General features: G+C 44.6%; 1 pseudogene; it reads left to right on the top strand.

Moving 5' to 3' along the window:
• Positions 1-9,417: 9,417 nt before the first annotated feature.
• Positions 9,418-10,222, top strand: LOC147443879 (uncharacterized; annotated as a pseudogene).
• The last annotated feature ends 2,170 nt before the right edge of the window (positions 10,223-12,392 follow it).

Genomic DNA, 12,392 nt, shown 5'->3' with positions numbered 1-12,392 from the left:
CAAGAATGTAAACGCTCTCTTGTGGACATGAATGTAGTGAAAGAGCGCTTGAGCAAAGTTGAGAGTGATCATGTATTGAAAGAGGAAACGATAGATACAATACGACATGATGTATGTGAGATGAGAAATGCATCCAAATCATGGGCTGATATATGTAAGGATAATGTGGTTTCTACATCTCCTATCACGCAAGCCGTTGTCCAAGCAAAGAATGTAGAGAATGTGGACACTCAAGAATTGCAAGAACGACAAAAACGCTCAAAGAACATCGTCATTCGTGGAATCAAGGAGGAAAGCATGGAAACACCCCAATCTCTTGCGGTTGCTATTGAAGAGTTTTTTGCTACACACTTTGGCATGTCAGGAATCATGGCTTATGGTGCACATCGAGTTGGAAAACAAGGAGTCCCTCGCTCGGGAGAAAGACCTATTGTATGTACCATGGCTGATGAGGTAAAGAGAAAGATCATCCTTGACAATGGTTGGATCTACCTCAAAGGAACGGGTTGTAATGTATATGAGGATCGCACTCTTATGCAACAAAATGTACGTCGCAAAGCATACGAGGAAAGAAGCAAGAAGGTTAAGGTATCATCTCAAGAAGAAAAGTCACTTGAGGAGGATGCAAGTCCACCCAACAAATAGGGACACATGATCTATGAGACCAACTCACGCTTGCGAATAAGCTTTTGGAATTGTAACGGGTATCCATGGAATGCGGGAATTGGCATTGATGAGCTTACCAATGACTCCGATGTGATACTTCTTGTCGAAACATGGGAGCATGATGCGCAACGAATTCTTGGATTTGACAAATACGATGTACATTCTTTGATGTGGGCCAAAAATGCAAAGCAACGAAGAGGCCAAGGAGGCGTAGCATGTATGACCAAAAAGGGTTTGAAAGATGTTTCCATTGTCAAAGAAGATAAGTATAAACGCTACTTATGGCTGAAAATCAAACCCACCAAATGGTCAAGTCATGTTTGTGGCCGGCTGCTACATTCCTCACTATGACTCCAACTTTTATGCTCGCTTGAATATGGATAGAGATCAGCCCTTTGTTGAACTAGAGGAAGACATTGCTCATTACAAGGATCAAGGTGAAGTCATTGTTTTTGGAGACATGAATGCTCGCACAAATATGTTACAACACGACACACAACAAGTCGACATGCCGCATGTATCAAGAAGAGTGGATGACTCATACATGTATAATCGAAGTTCTAATGATGCAAAAGAAGTGGATCACTATGGAAAGTCACTTCTACATATGTGCAATAGTACCGGAATGCTCATTGCAAATGGTGTATCTCTATGGCAAGGCACCAATGACTTTACATGTAGAAAGCACAATGGTGCTAGCGTGATTGACTATATGTTGTTCTCAGAAGCCACTCTAGAATGCATACAAAGCTTTACACTTGGTGAATGGAATCCGGAATCGGATCATAGGATGTTATGTATTGACCTCAAGTGTGGTAAACGGCCCGAGCATGTAGCCTCCAATCATGATGTGAATCATTTGTATCTACGTCTAGACTTCAAACGAGCACTTATATATGCTGATATGGTGGACCAAATGTTAAGCATGATAGAGCATCAAGGGAGCCCAACATTAGAATGCAAGTGGAAAGTTTTCAAAGAAGTAATTTTCTCTTGTGCGAAGGAATGCTTTTCGGTGAAACACATGTCTTGCAAAAGGTCTAAGAAGGGTAGCACCAAGAAGAAATGGTTTGACATGGAATGTAGTCAAGCCCGAAAACACTTGCTAAGATTGGATGCAATCAAAGACAAGGAAGTTTACTTGGAATGTTCACACACATACAAAGCACTTGTTCAAAAGAAGAGGAGAAGGTGGGAAGTCGAAAAACAACTTCTTTTAGCACAAGAGAAAGCACATGCATGTGGCAAGTTTTGGCAAAATCTAAAAGGCAAGCGCGTTGAGAGCTTTGGTGACTTGACTCTTGAGGATATGTATATGCATTGTAAGAACCTCTATGAGCAACCCAATGTTGATAAGATGGAGGGTTGTAGCTCCCTTCCATTTATGTCTCCCTTCTTTACCATTGAAGATGTATGCCGCGCGCTTGAGAAACTTGCTACTCGCAAGGCAGGTGACCTTCAAGGTGTCAAGGCTGAAATGATTAAATGGACAAGCAAGAAAACACGATATTGGATATGCGATATGTTTAACCTTGCACTTCAGTATGGCATGCCTCATGATTGGAGTGCAAATTGGATCAAACCTTTGCACAAAGGAGGAGATGTAAACAATGTGAACAACTATCGCACTATAATGGTTGGTTCTTTGATGGCAAAGTTATTTGGATGTATCATGGAGATGAAGATAAGTGAATGGGCTGAAAAGAATGGCAAACGTGCGCTTGGCCAAGCAGGTTTTCGAAAGCATCATAGCACTATTGATCACCTTGTCACTCTTCGAGTTCTTATGGAAGCGTCTCGATTGAAAGGAAAAAAGTTGTATTGTTGCTTTGTGGATTTCAAGAAAGCTTTTGACATGGTACCGCGAGGAAATCTTTGGAGACGTATGCAAAGCCTTCAAGTGCCGAGAGAATTTATGCATGCAGTCTTTCGCATCTACCAAAAAGTGATATGTCGATTACGTATGGGAGATGGAATTTCAGAATTTTTTGCAAGCACTATTGGTGTCAAACAAGGATGCCCACTTTCCCCAACCCTCTTTGGGCTACTCATTGATGAATTGGAATACATGGTTCTTGATTTTATGCAGCAAGAAGGCATAGAAGAGGTTAAGATTGGAAATGCGGTGATCATGCTTTTGCTTTATGCCGATGATGTAGTGCTCTTGGCACATACCTTAGAAGATGCACAAAAGCTTATGAGTGTCTTGGAACGCTTTTGCCTACATAGCGGGCTGATCGTGAATGGATCCAAAACCAAGGTTATGCTTGTAAAGACCCTCAATGACGAAAATCCATGCATTGTATACAACAATGAGAAACTTGAAGTGGTAGATCACTTCAAGTACCTTGGCCTTGAGGTTCCATCCAATCATAAATGGAAGGATTGTGCAATGCGTCGCTTGGAAGCCGGAAAGAGGGCTTATTATGCATTTGAGAACATGTGCAATGCAGGAGAGATCAAGTGTTGGGCTCTCAAAAAGTACCTCTTTGACACATTGGTGACACCGGTGCTTCTTTATGGAGTGGAGGTGTGGGGTGGAAGCATCGGGAAGTCTACTTGGAAAGAGTTTGAGAATGTCCAAAAGCGTTTTCTCACCAACTTTCTCCAAGTCAAGACACAAACACCCTACATGCTCTTACTTCTTGAGTCCGGATCGCTTCCCATTGAGGTCTTGGGCATGGAAAGGGTTGTCGAGTACATGCGTAAGACACAACGTAGCCCTTTGCATCGACTTCCTAGAATCGCATATGAAGCAAGTCAAAAGGTTCAAAAGACATGCAAGAGCAAAATACTAAGTTCGGGGTGGATGCTTGATATCAAGAAATGGTTTGGAAGATGGGATGCATGTCACTTGGTCAAGGATGCGTCGATCGACTCCCAAGTTAATGAGGCCTTACAACGCCAATGTATCATGGCTTGGGAGATATCCGGAGGTTCTCGCTTCAGCCATTACACCACACACGTTGCCCCAAACTACAAATCTCTCTTCTTCTCGGAACGAGGTAACCGAACCCATTCCTACATCCTTGAGCCCATCCCGTTGAGTGCGATCCGCACCATTGCCTCCATTCGTCTTAGCTCCCATTCTCTACGCTGTGAGACAGGACGTTGGGGCACTGGCGAGGAGTGTCATCGACTTTGCACCTTATGCCCTCGTCAAGTGCGAGAGAGTGAGTACCACACACTACTTGAGTGCTCAGCTTTTGACCACATTCGGTCCTCTTTTCCCCATATATTCAGCCATGAGCTCTCCCTACATACCTTCCTCTCCCAACCACGATGTGGACTCTCTATTGCGACGCTCATTTCAGCCATTTTTGAGCATCGAGAGTCACTTATGAACTCCACTCACACCACGTGACATGTTCATTTGGTCCCATAGGTCATATTTGACCTCCCAGGACGATAATAGAACTATCTATCTATCTATCTCTCTCTCTCTCTCTCTCTCTCTCTCTCTACCATTATCGCCAGTAATTCAGCTCTCTCTAGGTGATGGTCACAAAGGCCCACCTAGGAGAATATCATTTCTTATTTCTCCCAAAACAAAGCACTAGTCAACCATCTGGACCCGGTTGCCTGCTTTGTCTCTCCAGCTTAGGGCCCTAAACCTGATCAATTTATACTAAACTAATGCAGCATGCTCCTATAAAAGAGCACTGAGAGGTCACTATCGGGCGGGTGAGCACTTGAAAAAGAAATCATGCACACATGCTGACTCCAAGGGTCACTTTGCACTGGATTAGGATCTTCGCACACGTGAAAATTCACTAGAGAATGCACTATAGTCTCTCTCTCTCTCTCTCTCTCTCTCTCTCTCTCTCTCTCTCTCTCTCTCTCTCTCTCTCTCTCTCTCTCTCTCTCTCTCACACACACACACACACACACACTGCGGTCTCCATCTTGCCAAAACAAAGGGTTTTGTAATTACCATCTTGATCAAGTTTTCCCTCACATTCTGAAGGGTTTTCATCGTCTCCGTCTCTCTCTCTCTCTCTCTCTCTCTCTCTCTCTCTCTCTCTCTCTCTCTCTCTCTCTCTCTCTCTCTCTCTCTCTCTCTCTCTCTGGTGTGTTGTGTTAGTGTTATTTGAGTTTCTAATGTCTATGTCCTAGCCGCTCAAAGCTAGGTGGTGTCCCCTATTCACTCCGTGTGACGAGTCCTGCATGCACGGGCTTGGCATAGAGGCTGATGGGCTCCGTTTAGCGCTTGCATTTGTCATTTGGTTCCCCCACTTAGGACGGCTTCTTGGAATCCTTCAATTTACAACACTAAAAATGATGCATGTTGTCGACCATGGACGAGTGGCTGCTAGAATTCTTCAATTGGAGAACGGAAGAGGAAGAAATTGAAGAAGCGCTAAGAGCCTTGATTGAAGTGTTGCCGCCGGAATACACCATCGTCAAAATCCAAGAAGTACGTTCTCCATCTCGCATCTCTCATTCTAACCATGAATCAAGAGCCACCCGAGGGAGGGCAGCAAGCTTCTCTCATTGCCGTCACCCACCGCACTCTATCAATGAGTGCCATCAACGGAGGTAAAGGAGAAGAAAAAATCCTCTACATCAACATCCACTTCAAGGAAATCATCCATATTAGTAAAGCCTCTCTTCCCTAAGGAATCGGAAAATAGAAGTGTAGCCTCTACTCCTAAGTGGCCAAAAGGGTTGCTCATACCAAAGGAAAAGGAGGGCTAGGCGAATCCTAAATCACATGACCCCCAAGGAAGAAGAAACTCCTAGCCATGCGAGTGCTTCGAGTTTGGCTCTGAAAAGCAAAGAAGCCAAAGATCTCCTATCGAATCGCAGTGCACATGCCAGTGCTGCCATTCCACTTCGACAACCCCGAAGCAGAGGTGATAAGGAGGTTCCCATGCCCTAGAGAGGAGTGGTTTGGCTACTATTCTCGCTGTTTTGAAAGGTGGGTAGAGGGCCTTCCTCCTGTTCCCGAACAACTCATCCTGAAGAAACTATCTACCACAGGTGAAACCCAGTGGACCAGAGACGCGAGCTACAATTAAATGGTGTGGAATTCATGCAACGAGCCAATTATGATAACTTTGCAATTGTTGCTAGCTAAAAGGCTAGGATTAGTCAAACACGTCAACATCACTCCATACATGCTGAGCAATGAAGCGAAGGTAGAGCCTATGAAGGGTGATGACCTCCTGTGGATGTGCCGCCTTGTCAATATCGGCATGGTAAGGGTATAAGTGAGTACTCTACACTCTATGCATCATGGATAACGAATGAACCGCTTTTTTGTTTAGATTTTTGCACCACATGTACGTACATACATATGTAGATAGAAAGATCTTCTATCAGCAAAAGATTGTGTTTTTGTTTGGTGTTGCGTTGCTGGGAAGGATCCTTAGCTCCCTTAATCCCATTATCCTCCTTGTGTTGAATTACGATCAGTCCTTTACTGTTTCAATTTTCATCCTGTTTTGATCTATCCACCCAACCTTGTAAGAAGCCGCTATAAGCCGCTAAGCTACTTGTGTGTTTTTTTAAAAAAAATTGTGTTTTGCAATGGCAAATGTTTTTTTTCCAACCTTCACAGGTAAGGTGGGGGACGATGCTTTGGATTTCTTGGATAATCTTGAGATAGCATGTGTCATCTCTGGAAGGGATGACGATACTTTGCATATATGTATTTTCCACTATTAATGAAAGTGGAAGCAAGATCATGGTACAACACCTTGGTGCAAGCCACCAAGGAGAGGTGAGACTTGCTAAGAACAACGTTTCTTAGGCGCTATGGAGAAGGAACCACATCAAAGAAATTGTGGAAATTTTTTATGGGGTTCAAGCAAGGAAGTGTGGTTGAATATGCAGCATATGAATCAAAGTTCATGGATCGATGGGGACGATGGGTTGCATCACTAAGGAAGGGCGAAGGGGCACCCAAATTCCTAAAGAAAGACCGGTTTGTGGCTAGTTTATGGCCAATTCTTTAAGAGAAGGTGAAGGGAAGGTTTCCCGCTATGTATGAGGTAGCAGTTGAAGAAGCCCGCCTTAAAGATAATAAATTTCGTCTACAAGCCAAGACTACCAAGGAAGAGGAACCGGGTAGGGCCAAACCACACCTGCAGCAACCGTCCAAAGAAATCAGTTGCAGGAACCGATTGAAGACCAACAAAACCTGCTCGACCAAATCACCAACCAGTTAGAGAATCTTTTAGTACATCTGGTGCAACAAGTGCATGCACCTGCCAAAAATCCAGTGCAAGGAAGAGGGCAACAAACACGGAATCAAGACTACCATTGTTACAATTGTGGAGAGGATGGCCATGGCATGTACTACTGTCCTCATCCAAGAAGGTAGAACTTCAATAGAGGAGTAAGGCAGAATCAAATTTCTCCACCAAGGGTGAGGCCACCACCGCCCAGGCAACCAGAACCAATTCCACCGGTCCAAATCCTTCGACCACCCGTACAACCACCACCACCACTGCAACCTCTCATTCCACCGCTACCTCCACCACCTGCTGGAAACCAAGCAATGAATGTCAGCAGTCTTGAAGCTAAAGGAAAGGCGAAGGTAGAAGAGCACGTCAAAGAGAAGGACAAAGGAAAAGGAAAGTAGAAGAAGTAAATTCCATGGGAGTGAAGCATGCTAGGCACAAAGAGGCCTCTCAAAGGGAGGAAAAGATGAAAGGAAAAGGAGATTCTTTCAAGCATGTGTCTAAGCCTTGGTGGAAGATCGACATCTTGGATTTTTCGTTGGGCAAGTATGCTAAACCATATGACCTAGTTCTTGAACATGTTTTGATGCAGGGTCAAAAAATAACCTGGCCCCAATTACTCCATCTTGCACCAAGGATGAGGAGACAATGGACAAAGATGGTAAGTACTAGAAAGTCAAGACCAAGGATAGTTGGGTCTATCTCTAGGAGGATTCTAGACGACATCCTACCTATCATGGATACCCACATAAAAGAACAGTGTATGTCAAACATCTACATAGATGGTTGGGTAATTGGGTCTATCTCTAGGAGGATTCTAGACGACATCCTACCTATCATGGATACCCACATAAAAGAACAGCGTATGTCAAACATCTACATAGGTGGTTGGGTAGTTGGGTCTATCTCTAGGAGGATTCTAAACGACATCCTACCTATCATGGATACCCACATAAAAGAACAGTGTATGTCAAACATCTACATAGATGGTGGCGCACAAATATGCGTCATGAGTGAGAACATGATGCACCATCTAGGCCTAGAGGTAAGTAGGCCAACACCCTGTCGAGCTAAAATGGCAAATGATGCCAAAGGTAAATGCGCAGGCATTGTGAATGCATTATGAGAATGTCCAAAAGCGTTTTCTCACAAACTTTCTCCAAGTGAAGACACAAACACCATATATGCTCCTACTTCTTGAGCCGGGATGTCTTCCAATTGAGGTTATGGGCATGGAAAGGGTTGTGGAGTACATGATAAAGATGCGTCAAAACCCCTCACATCGACTTCCTACAATTGCATGGGAAGCAAGCAAAAAAGTTCAAAAGACGTATAAAAGCAAGATCTTGAGCATGGGATGGATGCAAGACATAAAGAAGTGGTTTGTGAGATGGGATGCATTACACTTGGTACATGATGCTTCAATCGACTCGCAAGTGAATGAAGTTTTTCTACAACGCCAATGTATTACGGATTGGGAGAAATCCGGTGGGTCACGCTTCATACATTACACCACCCATATTGCCCCCAACTACAAAACCATGTTCTTTGCTCAAAGAGGAAACCGTACTCACAATTACATGCTTGAGCCTATCCCCTTGTCTCGGCAATATGCACTATCGCAGCCATTTGGCTTAGCTCCCATTTCCTTCGATGCAAGATAGGGCGTTGGGGCAATGGAGAAGAGTCAAATCGACTGTGCACATTATGCTCACTGCAAGTTCGAGATTTTGAGTACCACACACTACTAGAGTGCTCAACTTTTGGTCACATCCGAACTTGCTTCTCTCACATTTTCAGCCATAACTTAGACGTACACACTTTCCTCTCCCAGCCAAAGTATGGGCTCTCCATTGCGACTCTCATCACCACAATTTTGGAGCATCAAGAGTCGCTCATCAGCCATACACATACTACATCACATGTAAATTTGGTCCCATAGGTCCTATTTGACCTCCGAGGACGATAATAAAATCTCTCTCTCTCTCTCTCTCTCTCTCTCTCTCTCTCTCTCTCTCTCTCTCTCTCTCTCTCTCTCTCTCTCTCTCTCTCTCTCTCTCTCTCTCTCTCTCTCTCTCTCTCTCTCTCTCTCTGGGCGAGGGGCTGCCCTGTGGGGGGGCATCAAGCCTTAGCTCGCCCCACCCCAACTCAGATCGAATTGGCCTGGTCCCGGCTCACCTTGTGCGGCCTGGTCTCGGCTTCCTGTGTGACTTGGCCCTGCGTGGTCACCTACGACCTTGCCCGACTCTGCCCCTGTCAACCTACTCGGTGGTTCCCTGCCCATTTCGCCCTCGACAACCTGCCTTGCCCAATTTCGTCCCTGTCATGCAGTTCTGCTCGGTGGTGCCCTGCTCCATTTCGATCTCGGCAACCTGCCCTATCTTACCTTATGAACGAAACTTCATTAACCTTTTACCTAAGGGGTTTGTGTCAGTGAAGGTGATTCTCACCCTTGCCGTCCGACCTCAACCACAAGAAAGTCGGCCTTAACCCCAACCTAAGGTGATTGTCTCAAGAAGATGACTGATTCGAGAAGGTCCCAAGCAACTCACCCTTGGCATCCATGGCTACTCGAGCCTCGTCCCGAGGTAAGCTCAGCTTCGCTGGAGTCGTAGCAACACCTCCCAAGGTAGACAACATCACCCGCCTCCAAACCGAAGTCAAAAACCTAAGCAAGGAGAATGAAAAGCTGAAACAAAGGCTTTCAGTTTTCAAAGCTCAGCTTGCGACAATAGAGAATCAGAAGGAGGAGGAGTTGAAGTAGATCGAAATCAAGCTCAGGAAGGCAAAAGAAGAAGTAGAGACGACCATCACAAAGGAGGTCAAAACTCAAGTACAAGAGGAAATCTCTCATAGGGTCGAAGATCGCGTGGCCTCCACGTTACGTGAACAGCAACGGCAAGAGGAAATCTCCCTCAATGTTCGCATTGGAGGGCTTCCAAGCGATTGGAAAGGGGAGGGAGACCTCAGTCACGAGTCATTTTCCTGCATCGAATCCGCAATCCCCATGGTACAGTGTGATCCGGCAATAATCACTTCTCTTACACACGAACCTCGCACCAATAATGCAATCTACACCTTCAAAACCAAGGCAGACCAAATCAAATTTCTTGAGCAATCAAGGCTTCTCAAGGACACCAAAATATGGTTTGCAGAAGATCTTACACCTGCACAACTCAAGCAGAAGAAAGTAGAACTACAAAAGGTGCGAGAAGTGCGCGCAACAGGGAAATGGGCAGTCTACAGAGGAGGTAAAGCCATTATTCAAGAGTTTTTCACTCCCAAACCAGCTCCCTCCACATCCCTTTCTGCAAATATTTTATTCATCTTATTATGTCTCACCTTCTTTTTGGACCCTCAGTCCTTAACTAAGATGTATCCCAAAACCCCCCCACGTTTGTAATGTCTTGCCTTTGGTCCCATAGGTCATATCTGACCTCCGTGGACAATAATACAATCTCTCTCTCTCTCTCTCTCTCTCTCTCTCTCTCTCTCTCTCTCTCTCTCTCTCTCATTTTGTATCGGCAGTCGATAGGAAATATCTCTCTCTCTCTCTTAATATACACAAACACACCCACAAACACTCACATACACCTACACACACACACACACTCTTGACCTTAGCTCACTGTCTCTATCTCTCGCTCTCTCATCCACCCCTCTCTCGCTACCCTCTCTCTCCATCTCTATCTCTCATTCAGCCCTCACTCTCTCTCTCTCGTTTTGTGTCAAGTCTCTCTCTCTCTCTCTCTCGTTTTGTGTCAAGTCTCTCTCTCTCTCTCTCTCTCTCTCTCTCTCTCTCTCTCTCCATAGACACACACACACTCACATGAACACACACACACACACACACTTGACCTCAGCTCTCTCTCTCTCTCTCTCTCTCTCTCTCTCTCTCTCTCTCTCTCTCTCTCTCTCTCTCTCTCTCTCTCTCACTCATTTTGTGTCGGTAGTCAATAGGATCTATGAGAAGGTGATTTGTCAATTGTACATGGGAAGAGAAATTTCAAAAAAAATTGTAAGCACTACTGGGGTTAAACAAGGATGTCCGTTGTCACCAACTCTCTTTGGTCTATGCATCGATCAATTGGAACAAATGATACTTGACTCTATGCAAGAAGAAGGCATTGAAGAGGTCACTATTTGCAATGCGGTAATCATGCTTTTATTGTATGCAGATGATGTAGTGCTTCTAACACACACTTTAGAAGATGCACAAAAGCTTATGGTTGTCCTTGAGAACTTTTTCTTGCATAGTGGGCTGATTGTGAATGAATCCAAGACAAAGGTCATGCTTGTGAAAACCAACCATAAGGAGAAGCCATGCATTGTGTACAACAATGAGACACTTGGAGTTTTTGAGAGCTTTAAGTACCTTGGCCTTGAGGTTCTGTCCAATCACAAGTGGCATGAATGTGCTATGTGTCGTTTGGAAGCGGGAAAGAGAGAATATTATGCATTTGAGAACATGTGTAATGCGGGAAACATCGAGTGTTGGGTTCTCATTGGTGCATTGGTGCATTGGTGACATTGGTGACACTGGTTCTTCTTTATGGAGTTGAAGTGTGGGGCGGGAGCATCTCAAAGTCTACTTGGAAAGAGTTTGAGAATGTCCAAAAGCATTTTCTCACAAACTTTCTCCAAGTGAAGACACAAAAGTATCTTTTTGATGCATTGGTGACACTGGTTCTTCTTTATGGAGTTGAAGTGTGGGGCGGGAGCATCTCAAAGTCTACTTGGAAAGAGTTTGAGAATGTCCAAAAGCATTTTCTCACAAACTTTCTCCAAGTGAAGACACAAACACCATATATGCTCCTACTTCTTGAGCCGGGATGTCTTCCAATTGAGGTTATGGGCATGGAAAGGGTTGTGGAGTACATGATAAACATGCGTCAAAACCCCTCACATCGACTTCCTACAATTGCATGGGAAGCAAGCAAAAAAGTTCAAAAGTAGCATAAAAGCAAGATCTTGAGCACGGGATGGATTGAAGACATAAAGAAGTGGTTTGTGAGATGGGATGCATTACACTTGGTACATGATGCTTCAATTGACTCCCAAGTGAATGAAGCTTTTCTACAACGCCAATGTATTACGGCTTGGGAGAAATCCGGTGGGTCACGCTTCATACATTACACCACCCATATTGCCAACTACAAAACCATGTTCTTTGTTGAAAGAGGAAACCGTACTCACAGTTACATGCTTGAGCCGATCCCCTTGTCGGCGATACAGACTATCACAGCCATTCAGCTTATCTCCCATTTCCTTTGATGCGAGATAGGGTGTTGGGGCAATGCAGGCTGCATTAGTTTAGTATAAACTAATTAGGCTTAGGGCCCTAAGTTGGAGAGACAAAGCAGGCAGCCGGGTCTCGGATGCGGGTCTCGGATGGTTGACTGGTGCTTTGTTTTGGGACAAATAAGAAATGATATTCTCCTAGGTGGGCCTTTGTGACCATCACCTAGAGAGAGGTGGAATATACAAAAGGTTTTTTACAAAGTTTTGGCTTCGAAACAGAAAATAAATTAACCTACG

The sequence above is a fragment of the Adiantum capillus-veneris genome, chromosome 13 (assembly GCF_014529385.1).
Source record: "Adiantum capillus-veneris isolate H3 chromosome 13, ASM1452938v2, whole genome shotgun sequence".
In the NCBI taxonomy this organism is placed as follows: domain Eukaryota; kingdom Viridiplantae; phylum Streptophyta; class Polypodiopsida; order Polypodiales; family Pteridaceae; genus Adiantum; species Adiantum capillus-veneris.
Note: the sequence above shows the minus strand (reverse complement) of the source record. Positions and strands in the feature narration are given on the sequence as shown.